The following is a 17136-nucleotide window of genomic DNA, read 5'->3' as shown; positions in this document are numbered from 1 at the left end:
AAGAGCCAGTCGCTACCATCAGGATTGGTTGTGCACTCCGGCTGGCAAACTTGATAATTTCATGAAGTAAACAGGTCATAAATGATAACAAAAATTTTCGAACGGCAATTGCCATTGAACTTAGGAATGAATAAGGGATATGCAATAATGAACTCAGACAACTTCATATTACCCACTGCAAATGCTCATGCGCTCTGAAAAATTCTTTATGAAAATCTGAAAGTATTAACTGAAATAATTCTTAACATTTCAGAGCCATAGGACAGGCAATAATAAAGGCAGACGACAAGACATGCTTAAAATAATACATCAGCTATTGTGGACATATATATATCGAAGCAAATGTTAGTGGTCTGGAAGTCTACAGATTACAGTGAAAACACAGCTAGGGCTGCAGTTGAATCAGCATAAATTGGTCTCTCACAGCTGTAGTGGACACGGCGAGGTAGCTTCGTGGGCCTACCTGTCAATAATGTAAACTGATTTTGTGAACGCGTCTCTATGGCAACGCCTCCGTGTTATCAGACCTCTTTCGCTGGCTACTGATTCTGCCTGCAACCATCGGCGCTTCACAGTTGAAAGCTGGCAACAGCGCTAGCAGCTGTCACGGATCTACTTACGCCGTTGCCTCTATAGGCTACACAGTCAGCATCTTGAAGAAACCAATGAAGCTTGGGAATTTACATAATTTTAGCAAAGGTTCGTTTCATGCACACACAGTCAAGCCACTCACTGTGGAACATCCATCACCACAGACATATGTTTTAGGAAGCTCCTCAAAGTAATCGTCTTGGATGGTCCACTGAGAATGCAGAGGACAAAGTCGCCAAGAGGTAGATCCTTCAAGCACTGCTGACATCCCACGTTGGTCAGAATCCCGAAAAAGTTTCCATAAATTAAAAGAAATGGTCAGAGTTATGAAGTTTCATCTAGTACGTTGGCTACAGTAATGTTTGAGACTACAGAATCCCAGGCTGAGAAACAGCTAGTGTTTTTCCAAAGGTATATTTCATTTGGAAGGAATATTTTTGTTTAACAAAATCAGAGCGAATTTTTTTTAAATGGGGTCTATTCTGTGAGGTATGTTCTTAATCACGAACACTTATTTTATTATTTAATCATTAATTAATAATTAGTTTTTGTTAATTAACTTCTTACTGGAATGGAAGAAAGAAATTGTAAAACACGAGCGAGAAAGATGTGTTTTACATTACACGACATTCTGGCTTCTTTTTCATTCAGTCCTAAAGTATGGACTGCTATCTTCACGAATCAAGCTTAAAAACCAGCTACTAGCAGCAACTCCAGCTTCGAGCCGTATTTAAGCGACGTTTGCAAAATGTCGTTATTTACTATGAGAAAATAGAATTTAAAATTTGACTTAAAGGCGAATACGACACGTAAACACATATAATCATACAACTGTTATTTTTATAACATTGCTAATAGGCTATTACAAAATAATAATATATTTACTAAATATGAAAATATATTTTAAACATATTTAAATATAAAAAGTATTCTTTATGAAATAAGTATTTTTTATATCCATAAGATTTGCTTGATAAATTTTGTTTTGTTAAATTATATTTCACTATTACATATTTCTATCTTTTGAAAACCGGTTTCGAAGAAAATGAAAACTTTGTCGACTGAAGATTGTGCTTACTTGGTACCTGCTATAGTCGATCATGAGGAACCATATGCTGAGGATGATGAAGAGGATGTCTTTGAGGATGAAGATGAAGAAGGAAATTAAGTTGACAAACAAGAAACACAAGAAGATGAAGATGAAGAAGACTTAATAAAACTTCCATTTTCTGTTATTAATACATATTTTCTGTGATAAAGACAGTAATAGAGGCAGTTCTGTGTTAAAATTTAAGACTGAAATAATAAATATTCATGGAAACATTTTTTCTCCATTTCATTAATTTCAACCGAATTCTTTTCGGCATATTGGATGCGCCATTTTGAATATTCTAGCTGGTGTAAAAATCGTTATCAGAAGTGTCAGAAATACCATTATACCCAATTTTGGCCATATTGGAGCAGATTTTGGAATTTTGGCCATGTTTTCAGGATTATGGCCCAGTACGTTTCGGTCTGCCATGGTGGCAGCACAAAAATTCCAAGGCAGTCGAGAAGGAACAAGGCTCGCGGGCCACGCTCTTAAACTGCGCAGGTGGAGGCATCGTGCTTGCTGTAGCGACACAGTATAGTTAGTATTCGTTGCTAAGTAACAACGTCAACGATATATTAAGACCGCAGTCGATATGAACCGATGCATGATACATTGTTAACTTCTGTATGGGCATCTCTACAACTTTTTCCGTCTTGTCGACAATACTCGTGAAGTTAACAACGTTAACAGCATGCTGATGTGTCTGCCCCTGAAGACAGCGTGCTCTATTTCGAACTGCAACATGGCTGTACCCGCCCAAGTGACCAGTTTAGTTCCCACTGTGGCTCGGTCTATAGTTAGCCTTATACATATGCCCTGGATCGTAGTGTTGCAGAGTACTAGACCATCAGGATTAAATGGGAGGGGCGATTAAGTGAAGTTGGGTCACAAATTTTACACTAACCAACCCACTTCTACATGTCAAAGCCAACTTGCATGCACTGACAGCTCAAAGAAATATGAATTTAAGAACGAGCCAAAATTACTTGAAAGACTTAAGCCTTCACTTATATGAATTACTTAAGAAAACTGTTCAGCAAATAACCTGTCTTCAAGAAAACTTTAACCAAAATGTGTTTCAGTTTTTTATACAGTATTACTAGTAACAGTGAATTCAGAAAACGATTACAATATTTTCAAAAAAGGGAGAAAAAGAGAGAGAGGAAAGAATTAATGTCCTTCAGTAAAATATACTTTAGATCAGACATACCCGTAAGAGCAGCTTAATTGTAAAAGATTAAACCAGGTAATACACACATAAAACAATAACTATCTTCAGCACAGTATTAGGCAAACACAGGGAATGAAATTGCTTAGAGACTGTTACAGCAATCAGAAGGAAAACTATCGTTCAACAGGTCTATAAACTTTAGAAAATACTGTTGTATAGAATAAGCTTTCTTTACTTTACGTCTATGGTCACAAACTTTTTGTTAACATATTACCGGTTTCGGTCCATAATGACCATCATTAGATCTGTTTTATAAAAACGAAGTCCTAATGTACTGCAGCCATAGTGGCATCGTCAGATGTTAAATGCAAAATCAGCACCAGCTTCGTCAAATATATATAAATAACACGCTACTGACAACATGACTCGTGCATATGATGATGGTCATTATAGACTGAAACTGGTAATCTGTTAACAAAAAGTTTGTGACCATAGACGTAAATTAAAGGAAACTGCTTGTATACACGGATCACTGTTTTATTCGCGACAATATCACAGCTTGTGAAACTGTTATATAGGTACAGTACACTAATGATAATGTAAAGCATAAACAATATCAGCTTCCCTTGTCCACTGCATGCTGCGATGGCGCCACTCTCCTTCCCACGTCTGGCAGGCATTTAGCGTATCGATTCTTTCAAGGGAATCGAACCTCAAACACACCATAATAAATAGCAAGCAATCATTGTTCATAACATCAAGGCAGTTCAACACTTCTTCCTTTCACTACAATTCCTGTCCAGCGTAAATATAATCGCAGGAAAGCAACTTGGATTCGGAAAATAGCAAGCAAAAATGTCAGTGCCCAAATAAACACATTGTGTACTTTAATACAGAAACGGAGTGTGACGTAGGACTGAAATATAGCCCACTGCCATCCAAGACGAAACTCAGCAAGTACGAGGTGCATTCAAGTTCTAAGGCCTCCAATTTTTTTTTCTCCAGACTGGAAAGAGATAGAAACATGCGCATTGTTTTAAAATGAGGCCGCGTTCATTGTCAATACGTCCCAGAGATGGCAGCACCATACGGCAGATGGCATTTTACCGCCAGCGGCGAGAATGAGAACTGTTTTAAATACTTAAAATGGCAACGTTTTCCTTACTTGAACAGCCTGCAATCATTCGTTTTCTGAATTTGCGTGGTGTGGAACGAAATGAAATTCATGGACAGTTGAAGGAGACATGTGGTGATGAAGTTATGGATGTGTCAAAAGTGCATTCGTGGGTGCAACAGTTTAGTGAAGGCAGAACATCGTGCAACAACAAACCGAAACAACCTCGGGCTCGCACAAGCCGGTCTGACGACATGATTCAGAAAGTGGAGAGAACTGTTTTGGGGGATCGCCAAATGACTGTTGAACAGATCGCCTCCAGAGTTGGCATTTCTGTGGGTTCTGTGCACACAATCCTGCATGACGACCTGAAAATGCGAAAAGTGTCATCCAGGTGGGTGCCACGAATGCTGACGGACGACCACATGGCTGCCCGTGTGGCATGTTGCCAAGCAATGTTGACGCACAACGACAGCATGAATGGGACTTTCTTTTCATCGGTTGTGACAATGGATGAGACGTGGATGCCATTTTTCAATCCAGGAACAAAGCGCCAGTCAGCTCAATGGAAGCACACAGATTCACCTCCACCAAAAAAATTTCGGGTAACCGCCAGTGCTGAAAAAATTATGGTGTCCATGTTCTGGGACAGCGAGGGCGTAATCCTTACCCATTGCGTTCCAAAGGGCACTACGGTAACAGGTGCATCCTATGAAAATCTTTTGAAGAACAAATTCCTTCCTGCACTGCAACAAAAACGTAGGGGAAGGGCTGCGCGTGAGCTGTTTCACCAAGACAACGCACCCGCACATCGAGCTAACGTTACGCAACAGTTTCTTCGTGATAACAACTTTGAAGTGATTCCTCATGCTCCCTACTCATCTGACCTGGCTCCCAGTGACTTTTCGCTTTTTCCAACAATGAAAGACACTCTCCGTGGCCGCACATTCACCAGCCGTGCTGCTATAGCCTCAGCGATTTTCCAATGGTCAAAACAGACTCCTAAAGAAGCCTTCGCCGCTGCCATGGAATCATGTGTACGTCTGCAGGGCGATTACGTCGAGAAGTAACGCCAGTTTCATCGATTTCGGGTGAGTAGTTAATTAGAAAAAAAATCGGAGGCCATAGAACTTGAATGCACCTCGAAAGACAGTGCCTTTTAGAACGAAGAGCAAACACAGCCCAGCCTATCTACTGAAAGTCAACTAAACTCCGCATGGAGGCCCAACGGCACTGACCGGCAACCGTGTCATCCTCAGCCAACTGGCGTCACTGGATGCGGATATCAACAGGCATGTGGTCAGCACACCGCTCTCCCGGCCGTATATCAGTTTTCGAAACCGGAGCCGCTACTTCTCAATCAAGTAGCTCCTCAGTTTGCGTCACGAGTTCTGAGTCCACCCCACTTGAAAACAACGCTCGGCAGACCGGATGGTCGCCCATCCAAATCCTAGCCCAGCTCTACAGCGTTTTACTTTGGTGATATGACGGGAACCGCTATTACCACTGCGGCAAGGCCGTTGGCCCAGGCTGACTACACATACCACAAATGCACACTCTTCCATCGTACAGGCTGTGGTGTGTATGGTATAAAAAGTTGTGTTAAGATGTTTGATAACAGAGACGCAAAGTTGGTGCTGTATGCGTTGTTCATATTAACGTCACCTGCAAGTGGTGAACATTTACACTAATCTCAGCTAAAACTTTCGCAGAATAAACGTTTCATATTTGATAGCATCTAATTTAAAAAACAATTACATAAACTGTACTGTTGCACTTGATATACGTGGGTTATGGGTTATAAATATACATATATGTAGATATATATGTACACACACACACACACACACACACATATATATATATATATATATATATATATATATATATATATATATATATATATATAATTTTCGATTATTCCCTTTTGAGAAAGCGATAAAACTTGAGTAGTCATGATTTCTTCTTCTTTCTTCGTTCTTCCCTAATTCTCTTCATACGTTCACTGTGTTCTCTCTTGCGTTCTTCCGACCATCTTTTTCCCGTCCTGTTCTCCATGTGTTCTTGTTTAAGTGTGTGTTGCTGTATGATGTTTCTAAACTCTTCTCTATTGTTTATGTTGTCTTGCGTGATCCCCAGTTCTTTAATGTCTTCTTCTGCTCCAGTGATGCACTTTGTCTAGTTTTGCTCTTGTTTACTATCCCAAAGATTTGTCTTGTGAGCCTGCTTTTATTCATCCTGCTGAAATGTCCATAAGACTTCATCCTTCTCTTTCTAATGGTGTCTGTTATTGTTTCTATGTCTTTGTAAATCTCTCTCGCTGGCCTCTTCATCCAAATACCTTCCCGAAACACTGGTCCAGATATTTTCCTCAGAATTTTTCTTTCCTGCTTTTCAATCTCTCTGGTCTTTGTATGACCATGAATCACTGTAGTTTCTGCAGCATAAAGTGCTATTGAGTTCAGTCCTGATGGTTGATTATCTCTCCCAGATACACTCCTGGAAATGGAAAAAAGAACACATTGACACCGGTGTGTCAGACCCACCATACTTGCTCCGGACACTGCGAGAGGGCTGTACAAGCAATGATCACACGCACGGCACAGCGGACACACCAGGAACCGCGGTGTTGGCCGTCGAATGGCGCTAGCTGCGCAGCATTTGTGCACCGCCGCCGTCAGTGTCAGCCAGTTTGCCGTGGCATACGGAGCTCCATCGCAGTCTTTAACACTGGTAGCATGCCGCGACAGCGTGGACGTGAACCGTATGTGCAGTTGACGGACTTTGAGCGAGGGCGTATAGTGGGCATGCGGGAGGCCGGGTGGACGTACCGCCGAATTGCTCAACACGTGGGGCGTGAGGTCTCCACAGTACATCGATGTTGTCGCCAGTGGTCGGCGGAAGGTGCACGTGCCCGTCGACCTGGGACCGGACCGCAGCGACGCACGGATGCACGCCAAGACCGTAGGATCCTACGCAGTGCCGTAGGGGACCGCACCGCCACTTCCCAGCAAATTAGGGACACTGTTGCTCCTGGGGTATCGGCGAGGACCATTCGCAACCGTCTCCATGAAGCTGGGCTACGGTCCCGCACACCGTTAGGCCGTCTTCCGCTCCTGCCCCAACATCGTGCAGCCCGCCTCCAGTGGTGTCGGGACAGGCGTGAATGGAGGGACGAATGGAGACGTGTCGTCTTCAGCGATGAGAGTCGCTTCTGCCTTGGTGCCAATGATGGTCGTATGCGTGTTTGGCGCCGTGCAGGTGAGCGCCACAATCAGGACTGCATACGACCTAGGCAAACAGGGCCAACACCCGGCATCATGGTGTGGGGAGCGATCTCCTACACTGGCCGTACACCACTGGTGATCGTCGAGGGGACACTGAATAGTGCACAGTACATCCAAACCGTCTTCGAACCCATCGTTCTACCATTCCTAGACCGGCAAGGGAACTTGCTGTTCCAACAGGACAATGCACGTCCGCATGTATCCCGTGCCACCCAACGTGCTCTAGAAGGTGTAAGTCAACTACCCTGGCCAGCAAGATCTCCGGATCTGTCCCCTATTGAGCATGTTTGGGACTGGATGAAGCGTCGTCTCACGCGGTCTGCACGTCCAGCACGAACGCTGGTCCAACTGAGGCGCCAGATGGAAATGGCATGGCAAGCCGTTCCACAGGACTACATCCAGCATCTCTATGATCGTCTCCATGGGAGAATAGCAGCCTGCATTGCTGCGAAAGGTGGATATACACTGTACTAGTGCCGACATTGTGCATGCTCTGTTGCCTGTGTCTATGTGCCTGTGGTTCTGTCAGTGTGATCACGTGATGTATCTGACCCCAGGAATGTGTCAATAAAGTTTCCCCTTCCTGGGACAATGAATTCACGGTGTTCTTATTTCAATTTCCAGGAGTGTATATGAAGTGGGCAACTTGTGCCACTTTCCCGTATTGAGTAGTAATGGGGAGATTACCTAGAGGTTTGTTTCCCATATACTGTGTTTTCTCGTTGGAGATTTGTAGCCCAGTTTTCTGTGAGATTCCGTGTGGTTCTTCCAATGCAAGTCTGGCTTCCTCTCTGTTGTTGGTTAGAATGGCAATATATATATATATATATATATATATATATATATATATATATATATATATATATATGGAACATATAATTTTTTTCTGAAGAGAGAAAGAAATTGATACACCAGCCTAATGTCGCGTAGGGCCCCAGTGAGCACGCAGAGCTGCCACAACATGACGTGGGATGGACTTGACTAATGTCTGAAGTAGTGCTGAATGGAATTGACACTACGAATCTGCAGGGTTGACCATAAATCCGTAAGAGTACGAGGGAGTAGAGATCTCTTCTAAACAGCATGTTGCAAAGAATCACAGATATGCTCAATAACGTTCATGTCTGGGGTGTTTGGTTGGCAGCGGAAGGTTTTAAACTCAGAAAAGTGTTCCTGGAGCCACTCTATAGCAATTCTGGACGTGTGTTGTGTCACATTGTCCTGTTGGAATTCCCCAAGTCCGTCTGAATGCACAATGGACATGAACGGATCCAGGTGATCAGACAGGGTGCTTACGTACGCGTCACCTGTAAGAGTCGTATCTAGACGTATCAGCGTTCCCATATCACTCCAACTGCAGACGCCCCACAACATTACAGTGTCTCCACCAGCTTCAACAGTCCCCTGCTGTCATGCAGGGGCCATGGATTCATGAGGTTGTCTCCATACCCGTACACGCCCATCCGCTCGATATAACTTGAAACGAGACTTGTCCGACCAGACAATGTGTTTCCAGTCATCAACAGTCCAATGTCGGTGCTGACAGGCCGAGGCGAGTCGTAAAGTTTTGTGTCGTGCAATCATCAAGGACACACGAGTGGGTCTTTGTCTCCGAAAGCCCATATCGATGATGTTTCGTTGAATGGTTCGGACGCTCCCACTTGTTGATGGCCCAGCATTGAAATCTGCAGCAGTTTGCGGAAGGGTTGCACTTCTGTCACGTTGAACGGTTGTCTTAAGTCGTCGTTGGTCCCATTCTTACAGGATCTTTTCCCGGCCGCAGCGATGTTAGAAGTTTGATGTTTTACCGCAGTCCTGATATTCACGGTACATTCGTGAAATAGTCGTACGGCAAGATCCTCACTTCATCGCTCCCTCGGAGGTGCTGTGCCCCATCACTCGTGCGCCGATTAAAACACCACGTTCAAACTCTCTTAAATCTTGATAACCTGCCATTGTAGCAGCAGTTACCGATATAACAACTGCGCCAGGCACTTGTTCTCTTATATAGGCGTTGCCGACCGCAGCGCCGTATTCTGCCTGTTTTCATATCTGTGTATCTGATTATGCATGCCAATACCAGTTACTTCGGTGCTTCAGTATATAATGCTTCAGAACATAATCTTAAGAGCACGCGCCAGATCGGCTGCGGACGCCTGTTTACGTGGAAGGCCGCCACAAGGATCCGCTTCTTCCTCCAGCTCCGTGCTGCCGCTGTCCACTTCCTCGTTGCTGGCCCACAGATAAACACTTTCGCGCAGTAATCTTGTAAATCGCATGTGTTGGAAGTATCGCCAAATTACGTCATACGTTGGAACAGTGCCAGCCATGGCACAGTTGTCCATCGGATTTTGCATTGTTCACCAAAGACAAATATTGCTGTTGCTAGAGAAAGAATGTACAATACTAACTGTCCTTTAATAGCTTTTCCAATATGGATCACCGAGAACAACTTGTCACCTCATTCTTGTTCGACGGAATCTTGAGTACCAATAACTCTCACCCTTACCCAAATTCCTTAAAGAACGATTTCCCGCGTAAAAAGCAGCTTTAAGTTATGTCTGTGGTTTGCCGGAAGTGTCTAAGTGCTCTCGTTACCAGATAGCAGATGAATATAGTGTGGCTAATTTGCACACAGTAAGTTACTTCGGCCCAAGACATAGAAACAGTATCTAACTTTAATAATTGACATATTGTTGTTGTTGTGGACTGACAAGGCAGCCAGTCCAGAGTGAAGTAGCCGAAAGGGCACGCGTCAACTCACGCCGTCTTGTGTTAAGTCTGAAACAGGATACGTGATGAAAGCTGTAAAGAAAAGAACGGAGCTTCTCATGTACTTAACTTTAATGTCTTCTTGTACATTGCTCTTGATAATACAAGTGAGACTCTCTCCAGATATGGATAACTGCGCCTTGCTAGGTCGTAGCCATGGACTTAGCTGAAGGCTATTCTGTCTCCCGGCAAATGAGAGGAAGGCTTCGTACGTCTAGTCGCTAGCAATGTCGTCCGTACAACTGGGCCGAGTTCTAGTCAGTCTCTCGAGACCTGCCTTGTGGTGGCGCTCGGTCTGCGATCACACAGTGGCGACACGCGGGTCCGACATGTACTACTGGACCGCGGCCGATTTAAGCTACCACCTAGCAAGTGTGGTGTCCGGCGGTGACACCACAGTTGTAAATCTTTAACGTAAAATTATACCTATCTAAGAGTAGATTATCGCAGCATTCGAAAATTTTAAATTTCTTCAATAATTATGTGAAATACTCAAAATCAAAGGTTTGTTAACCCTGGTAGTCAGTAGATAGGCAACCTGGAGCTTTAACAGCCTGACCGTTTCATCCATTTAGTATCATAGAAGATCGCAGAGCCAACAAATGCATGAATTATCGAACAATCAGCTTAACAGTTCATGCATCCAAGTAGCTAACAATGAAACGTCCCCTTAGAACAATTTATACATGACTGTGCTTAAACTGACACACAATATTTTGTTAGCGCAACGCAATCTGACTTTCAAAATTCCCTACAAAAGAATGGCCCTGACTAACATTAAACTATACCTTTCACAAATCACTTACCTCACAAAAATCTTCGCTGCTCAAGCTACTGCAATACAGCGAGCGCCACTACTGCCAGCTAAATAAAAGATTCAAACTATGGAAGGCACTAACTACTGATAGGGATAGTTAGCAAATGAAAGATATTAATAGAGAACAAACAATGTATTTACCTTGATATCATCATATATAAATATAGCAGTTCATGACAAATTACAAATCTCCGCCATCTCTCTCCCCACATCCACCACTGCTGGCGGCTCACCTCCAACTGCGCAACGCTACGCGCTGTTCACATCCAGCTGCCGCTGCCCAACACTACAATGGCAGACAACAATGCAAACTAGCCACAGACTGCACACAGCACAGCCAGTGATTTTCATATTGAGCGCTACGTAACGTTGCCAATAAGAAAACATAAACAGCCTACTTACATAGAGAAAACATAAACAGCCTACTTACATAGCCCCCATGCTCCCCACAAAAAATTTTACAAATTTTTTTTGGGCAGTGGCCAATAATGATTTGATAAAATTTTTCATAATTACAATAACAAAGAAATCAAATGCACACACTTATTGATACAATGTTGGTCAAAAGCTAAAATTTTCTCACAGTCCATAAAGATAGTCCTAATCATTCATCATAATAGTAATTACATTTTTTTTTTTAAAAAGTCTCATTAGTAAAAGAAATTGCACACAGAAGTAGTGGATTTCCATGCAGTCTTGAAGAAGTAGCGTTGTCCTTCCAACGGAAAGACAGTGCTGACTCTTGACATGCTGACAGATAATGGGCCACAACATAGCAAACCCACAGCAGAGTCATTCGACGTTTTGAAGGGTATTGGTAGGTCATCACAGAGCAGACCCACTGTAGTCCTGGTAGAGATTACGGTATTGGTGGGCCATCAAAGATACAGACCCACTGTAGTCCTTGTAGAGATAATGGTATTGGTGGGCCACCAGAGGTGCAGACCCACTGTAGTCCTTGTAAAAATGTCCAGCAGCCATCTGTTGCGATTGTGCAGGTGCACATTCACCATTGAAGAGTCTTGCGGAGAACATAGCAAGTCCATAAACCACCACTTGTGCACTCACAAAGTTTTTGAAATTGTCCTTAGAACAAGCAATGCTGTTATCCAGTCCCTTGCTGAATTATTAACACACGTGCAAACACTAACAGTCCCTACTTCTCACATATTGTCCATATACTATGACCAACAGAAACGTGTGCAGTGAAATGTAACTTACAAGTTAATAATATCATGAACTGGTGACAATTACAATTTTATAACATAAGAATACAATTACAAAGGTACAAAATACATCATTTAAAACATAACAATACAGATAACATTTGTAGTACAGGCTTTACAAAAGAATCGAACTAACATATACATCAGTGGAATTATGACATGAGTACATACATAAAAGATCAGAATAACTTTCGAAACACCAACTTCACACATGAGCATTGACACAAAACAGAATTAACAATATCTAACATCTTTACAAAGTAAATAACATATTATTAATGCCAATTATATTCGAGGATAACAGTATTCCTCATCATAGTGAATGTAGCTTAATATTAAAAGAAGAAAAATTCTATGAAACTACACAAAGACAGGAAGAAAACAAATACACATGGGATAACACCAATAGGAAAGGACAGGGTTCGTTTTCAGTGTAACATTTGGTACTGCAGTCCAACCCAAAACTTCATATACCTTTCCTCTTATTTCATCCTTTGTTTCCACCAAAAAAATTCTATCTAAGCATGCTTTCTGTATTTATATGTTCACACATTTCTTACCTCAACATTTATTTCCAAGAAAATCCTACCTAAACCTGTTTTCTCAATGCATTTCTTCCAATTCATCGCAACTCATTCTCTTAGAGGCTACCCCCTCTTAAGCTAACTTAAATCTACTGAGCTCAGATGCTAAACTAAGGAACGAGGCAATGCAGCATCACATAACAAATCAACACAAACAGCAATGCAAAAAATGCAAATTGGCAAAGCTAGCAGCATAAATGAGCAAAAGTCAAATTCAATAACACTATGCCTGGCAAACAGCAGCAACTTATACCTAAACATGACATAGTGGAAGCAGAAAAAATATTACACTAAAATGGCCATGTCTAATACCTATGTCACATCTTAACATTAGAGTGATGCATCACAAAAACTTACGCTAGTAGATAAGTTACCAAATCGTAAAAAAATTATTTATGCAATTCCTGTGAAGGGAAATGTTTTTTTGTGCTCCCTCATTTGTTTTGGATAGATCATAAAATTATTTACTGGATCTGTAGGCATAAAATATTTATATTAGTACATATATTAAATTTTATTTTAACCAATGCTGCAGTGCAGCTAGAAACTTGATATTAAACAAAATGTGTAAATAAATACATAAAGCAAGCCATATGGCATTTTTCTTAACTAGCAAGACAATAGCTGTGAAATGTATCTCATCGTTTCATTAGGCATTGCAGTAAATATCATAAATTACGAGCTCCACAGTATGCTTTCAACAAGGAGATGTCAGTAGCGTGGACAATGGCCTTCCCTTTCTTTTTTTTCTACCTGTGCTTCTGACGAGGCACTCACACTAATGGCTTGTTCTCCAGGCGTCTGACACACCTGGGTGCCCATGACGCGTTATGTGCAGGTGGTCACTTAACTTTCGTACGGAAATATTTACGACAGCAGTTTCCGCTACAGTGACAGTCTCACATAAAAATATTTCACAGGTCGAAAATTTGCATAACAAATGTGTAGAAACCAAATCTTGTAAATATAACAGCGTCCAAAAAAAAAAATTCGTCAGCATTGTGATACAGTCACACATTTACACACATTTAATAACTCTTAAAGTACGTTTCTTGGTTTCCAACATCCTTTTCATAAATCAGAGTCCCTATTAGAAACACGTAGCATAATCAAATTCCTCATATACGGTAGCATCATCTTATTGATCATAAACATATCTCAACAGCATAGTACACATCGTCGTCGTAATAATAACATCATAACACTTCAGTCAAATCTCAAAATCGTCGTAACTTCCTCCAATAATTTCTAAGCCTAAAAAAATTCTCTGCTCATGTCAAAAGTGTCATCTGCCTCAAACGTACTTTAAAAATCATGACCCCATACGAAATACGTCATTCAAAGCTCTCATAGTATCACAATGATTCCGAAAAAATATGAACAGTTTACAAAGTACAGACAAAATACAGTTTCATAAGTGTGAAGTTATCCAACTGTATAATTGCGTAAACATGTGTCACTGATGTAGTAAAATAAATGTTTGTCTCTCTCAGTTAAATAATCAGATAGCTGTGTAATTCTGTGTTTTAGAGAAATATGGTACCGATGTGTAAAGTTGTGTAAGCAAATACCATATTAGCTAGGGCTCCTTGTGGTTGCCACACACATGGTACACAAAGTAAGCGTGTACCCCCCTGAGGATTAATGTAATTATACCCTCAGGTGTTACAGATTACACCAATGGAATGAAATATATCACGGAAAACTTTCTTTGTAATTCAAAAATCTTTAAAAATAAATGTTTTAAGTATAAAATTGATCACTGAAATGCGTGTCCTGTAGCGCTAAATGTGCATCTTGTTGTAAGATAATCTCTGTGGAAGTGTCGTAGTTATTTTCCTCCGAAAGCTAAGTTCTGCGGAAGCCAATGTACTTACCTCATGATAAACAAAAGTGAAATGCTTTGCGTATAGATATCGTAGTTATTATGCTTATTGGCGTGATGAAGAAAGTACTGTATAGTAACGTATTGTTGTGCCACGAAAAAGCTGTCTCATTGTTGCTATACCACAAAAGTTACTACTAAAACATGTTTTTCTTTCCAGAAGAATTCAGAAAACTGTGCAGATATAAAACAGATACACCGCAAAAGCAACATTGTAAATTGTCACTCATTAGTAGCGTCGTGATAAAAATCATGTAGCTGTCACATAAACTAACCTCTGTGTCATCTGGTATCTCTCAGAAAGCACTTTAAATTCAGAATGTATTTTCAAATAAACCGAAATGTTGCATTAAAATCTCATTAGCAGTACTGGTAAATGTTCTAAGTATGTGAGCCTTATAGTCGTTACATAATCGTGCAACAAACAAGCAAGAATGTACACACACAATAACACTGTGACGTCTGTTCACTATAACAATGCATTCGTCATTTCTGTTTAAATAAGTTCTCTTGGTTCTTGACTGGATATTTAACTTCAAACATTGTTGTATGTTAACAGATTCTAAGTCTGACAAAGCATATTAGTAATGTGAAGCGAAAAATTTTATGACAAAGACTAAGTTAAAAAGCAGATTATCTTTCAATAAACGGTTTTACATGTGAAGTGTGGTGCAATCCTTTACTCTTCCTAGTACGCAGAGTTTCAACTTCAACACAATTATCATGTGGTATACGTCGGTAAAGAATACTGGAATATCTCTCAAGGTTAGCGTCTTATGTTATTTTTCCCTGAGCCAGCGGCCGCACGCAGCTGCCTGCTGTGCGAGTCATTGTCTGTTCCTTTGTTGGCGCGCGTCGTTATTGGGATTTGGAGACCTAACTTCTACGAATTTACCGTGACGAGAGGGCCCTGCTCTGTTTGAATCCCGCCAGTTCTGATGCAACTCAGGTCTGTCGTTACGATCATATCGTCTGTCGTCATGTCGGTAGATTCCATAGTTTCTTTCTTGTCGGTCACATGGTGGAGAATTTCTCCCTGAATCGTAAGTGCGCGCTGGTCCGTTGCGTCTAAAGTTATTCTGTCTCCCTTGATAGTATTTATTTTGGTTCCCATATTGTGTGTTTCTCTGATTGTCTCTGTGATAGTCACTACCGCGGAGAGGTGATCTTTCCCTGTAATTATTACTACTCTGCCAACGGTTGTCATACGGGTGGTGTCTGTTTTGGTCACGATTTGTGTTGTGAGAATAGCCTTGTCGTGTAAAGTTATTACTTCTTTCATCGCGGAATTGCGACGGATGTGACCTGTAATTGCTGTGTTCCTGGTTTCGCGTTCCGCGATTGTCAGTGTCAATTTCTAATTCTTGTAAGAGTCCCTGAAATGCTTCAATGTCGTCTTTGCAACGTCCTGCCAAAATAATATGTCGTAAATGTTCAGGCAGTTTGATTAAGCAAATGCGGATGAGTTCTGAGGGGCTGTATGGGTTTGACAGGTACTGATTCTTATGCAACATGTCTTCAAAATATTTCACAAGACTGGAAAATTCAGATTGTTCGAAATGTTTCATCATTATGATGCCATGTTTTACTCGGTCTCGTGTGGCTGGAGACCAATATGCTGAGAGGAAGGCATGGTAAAACTCTCCTTCACTGTGGCAATCGTGAGTTACCGATCGCATTCTTACAGCTGGTTCATTCTCCAAGTAGCCACACATAAATTCTAATCTGTGTTCTAACGACCAGTTGGGAGGAAAACAATGAGAGAATTGATGGAGCCATGCTTGTGGATGAATGTCGTTGCCAGAATTCTTAAACGTTTTGAATTTACGTGTAGTAATGAACAGCTTATAGTCAAAATCATCATGTCGGCGAGTCGCATATCGGTCATTGTTAGGTCGTGTCGGCCGTTCCATCTCAAAATTCGGTGCACATTGCCAATTTCTTTCATAACTTCCGAAATGCCCTGTGTTATTATTTTGCGGCTTTTCCGTATTTCTAAGTCCCTCTTCCCGTGTTGGAGCGCGAGTGTCCTCTGAAATACGTAATTCTTGTATTACCTGTGTCAGCTGATCTTGTACTTCCCGGATTTCTCTTTGGTGTTGTGTATTAATTTGATTCTGATTTTGTTTGAATTTTCTTATTTGTTCATACTCTTCTGTGTCAGTGAAGGCTACGGGTCTTGTGTCATTCAGATCATCATCTACCTTTGTAGATAAGTTAGTGAACTGATCCGAAAGTTCGGCTAATTTCTCCGATAGTGAACACATTTCCTCAATGTGTTTTTCTGAACCAAGTTTCAGAGTGTCCATTTGTGTTGAAATCGAATCTACTGTGTTCTTTAAGTTTTCCTGAGTTTTTGCAAGTTGCGTAACCGAATCGGTAGATGCAACTGAGTCAAATTTAGCTTGCAAGGTCTCATGATTTTCATGAACAATAATTTGCAGTTCTTTTATGGCTGCTTCGTGATTCTGTAATGCCTTTTCATGCTGCGAAAAAATAGGTTGAAAATGCTCACAAATTTGAGTTTTTACGTCATTACAGACTTTTTGACATTTCGATTCAATGTTATGTAATTCAGTAGTTAAATCTTCACGCG

At 41.3% G+C, this 17136-nt stretch overlaps 1 protein-coding gene across 2 annotated transcripts in view; it reads left to right on the top strand.

The window, feature by feature from the left end:
• The window catches only part of LOC126425133 (translation initiation factor IF-2-like), a 79362-nt gene that overhangs the window by 43616 nt on the left and 18610 nt on the right, over positions 1–17136 (top strand). Inside the window, exon 4 of one of the 2 annotated variants that reach the window (XR_007576267.1) lies at positions 1634–1912. The exons of the other annotated variant lie outside the window; for it this stretch is intronic. The gene's annotated coding sequence lies outside the window, so the exon portion shown is untranslated. Of the gene's footprint in view, positions 1–1633; positions 1913–17136 lie in introns of those variants that run through there. 2 annotated transcript variants of the gene reach the window in all.

Source organism: Schistocerca serialis, chromosome 10, assembly GCF_023864345.2.
Source record: "Schistocerca serialis cubense isolate TAMUIC-IGC-003099 chromosome 10, iqSchSeri2.2, whole genome shotgun sequence".
Classification (NCBI taxonomy): domain Eukaryota; kingdom Metazoa; phylum Arthropoda; class Insecta; order Orthoptera; family Acrididae; genus Schistocerca; species Schistocerca serialis.
This window is presented reverse-complemented; position numbering and strand designations above follow the sequence as displayed.